We start from the raw sequence: 2810 nt of genomic DNA on the forward strand, positions 1-2810 counted from the left end.
TTGTGGGTATGAGTTCGTTCCTCTCATTTGGCACCACAGTTATGCCACCTTTCTTGGGAACTACATGGATGGGACTAACCCATGGGCTATCAGAAATGGGGTAGATTACCCCTGCCTGCCATAACTTCATGACCTCCTTTTGTACCACTTCTTTCATGACGGGATTCAATCGTCTCTGAGATTGGATGGAGGGTCTAGCATCCTCTTCTAACAAGATTTTATGCATGCATATGGATGAACTTATCCCCTTCAAATCAGCTAGGGTCCATCCAATGGCATCTTGATGAGTTTGTAGCACCTTGATCAATTCTTCTTCCTGTTCTTGACTCAGGGCAGAGCTAATGATAACAGGATGACTCTCATCACTACCCAAGTATGCATACTTGAGATTAGGGGGCAATGCTTTGAGCTCAGGTTTTGGTGCTTCCTTCTGTTCTTTCACTATCTCTGGCATGCTTGGCATGGTTGTTTCAGCAGCCTTGATGTCACTAACTTCTATGTCCTTGGTGAACTCCTCCTCTGCCACTTCCTTTGTTGTTTCCTCAAAGGTTTCTTGTACTGCAATGTCCACTACATCCACCCTCATGCATTCCCTTAGTGATTCTGATGGATAGCTCATTGTCTTGAATACGTTAAACACCAATTTCTCATCATGTAGTCTAAGAGTGAGTTCACCCTTTTGTACATCTATGATGGCTCCAGCAGTAGCCAGGAAAGGTCTTCCCAGAATTATTGAAGCTTTGGCTTCTTCCTCCATATCTAACACCACAAAATCAGCAGGAAATATAAAATCTCCCACTTTCACCAACAAATCCTCAACTATACATGAGGGAATTTAAAAGTTCGATCTGCCAATTGGAGGGCCATTCTTGTTGGTTTGGCTTCCTCAATCTTCATTCTTCTCATCATTGTTAGAGACATCAAATTGATACTGGCCCCTAAGTCACACAAGGCCTTCTCCACCATGACTTCTCCTATGATGCAGGGGATTTGGAAACTGCCTGGATCCTTCAATTTCTGAGGCAATTTGTGCTGAATGATGGCACTGCATTCTTCAGTTAACAACACAGTTTCCTCATTTCTCCAGCTTCTCTTCTTGGTCATCAATTCCTTTAAGAATTTTGCATATAGTGGCATTTGCTCTATTGCCTCAGCAAAGGGAATGTTGATTTGAAGCTTCTTGAAAATCTCCAAGAACCTGGAGAATTGGCCATCCTTTTCACTTTTCATCAAACGTTGAGGATATGGTGCTTTAGGTGTATAAGGCTTCAGGACCTCTTTTTCTTTTTCTTTTGCTGCAGACGATGTAAAAGATTGTCCTTGTTCCTTATCTCTCACATTTTCCTTTGCTTCATCCTCTGTGGTTTCCTTTGAGATCTCCTTTAGATTTTTCCCACTTCTGAGGGTTATGGCCTTACATTCTTCCCTTGCAATAGCCTTGGCAGCATGAGAAACGCTTGTCCCAGGGGTTTGCTTAGACAAATACACAATTTGATTTTCTAGCTTCTGGATGGCAGCTCCTTGGTTTTGCAGGTTAGAATTTACTTCTTCCTTAAAAGCTTTCAATTCGGTTATGTCTTGACTCATGGTTGCAAGCATTCCTTCTATCCTGTTTAATTGATCTTGAAATTGTTGGTTCGGGTTAGGTTGGGCAGGTTGATTATTTTGGCCATGATATGGTGGTTGAGAGTAAGTGTTTTGTGTGGCTTGGTATGATCTTTGGTTAGATTTTTGGTATGTGGAATCATTATGTTGGTTGTGGTTGTAAGGTTTGTGGTTTTGTGGTTGGGTTTGTTGGTTTCCCCACCCAAAGTTTGGGTGGTTTTTCCATCCTGGGTTGTAAGTATTGGAATGTGGATCATATGATTGCCTTTGTTGGTTTCCCACATAGTTGGCCTCTTCCCGATCACCTCCTTCAGTGTTTTCTTCCTCTTGATCTTGTGTGTGTATTGCCGCCACTTGTTTTGTTTCTAATTTCCTGGTGAGCTCTACTAGTTGCTTGGCAAACACCTTGTTTTGTGCTAGAATTGTATCAACATGGTTCAGCTCCATGACTCCCTTAGTGTTGTGTCTCTCTGATGCATAGTAGTACTCATTCTCAGCCACTGTCTCAATCACTTCAATGGCTTCTTCCACAGTCTTTTTCCTGTTCAATGAACCTCCTGATGAATGGTCTACAGCCTTCCTTGATTCATAAGACAGTCCATCATAGAAAATATGCAATTGCACCCAGTCATGGAACATGTCTGGTGGGCATTTCCTTGTCAAATCCTTGAATCTCTCCCATGCCTCGTAGAGAGTTTCACCATCTTGTTGTCTAAAAGTCTAAACCTCAGATCGAAGCCTATTGACCTTTTGTGGGGGGTAGAAACGTGCCAAAAACTTGCTTTCCACCTCGTCCCATGTTGTTAGGCTCCCCCTTGGGAATGATTCCAGCCACTTAGCTGCCTTGTCCCTAAGTGAAAATGGGAACAAAAGCAATTTATAGGCATCTTCCTGGACTCCATTGGACTTCACAGTGTCGCAAATTCTCAGGAATTTTGTGAGATGTTGGTTTGGGTCTTCATTAGCACTTCCACCAAATGAACAATGATTCTCCACAAGTGATATTAGCTGTGGTTTGAGCTCAAAATTGTTGGCCTGAATGGGTGGTTTCTGGATGCTGCTACCACAATTCCCAGAGGTTGGGTTTATGTATGAACTAAGAACCCTCCTCTCAGGAATGGCATTGTTTCCATCAGCTCTCTCATGGTTGTGAATTTCTCTATCCATGTTGAGATCTAAAGCTTCCTCAAAATTGTCCTCAGATT

At 42.5% G+C, this 2810-nt stretch overlaps 1 non-coding gene across 1 annotated transcript; it reads left to right on the top strand.

Moving 5' to 3' along the window:
- The first annotated feature begins 2242 nt into the window (after positions 1-2242).
- LOC148548145 (small nucleolar RNA R71) lies at positions 2243-2346 on the top strand. The gene has a single exon (XR_015897564.1). It is a non-coding gene; the product is annotated as a small nucleolar RNA R71 (small nucleolar RNA).
- Positions 2347-2810: the final 464 nt, after the last annotated feature.

This window comes from Arachis ipaensis, chromosome B8 (genome assembly GCF_059453495.1).
Source record: "Arachis ipaensis isolate K30076 ecotype BB chromosome B8, ASM5945349v1, whole genome shotgun sequence".
NCBI lineage: Eukaryota > Viridiplantae > Streptophyta > Magnoliopsida > Fabales > Fabaceae > Arachis > Arachis ipaensis.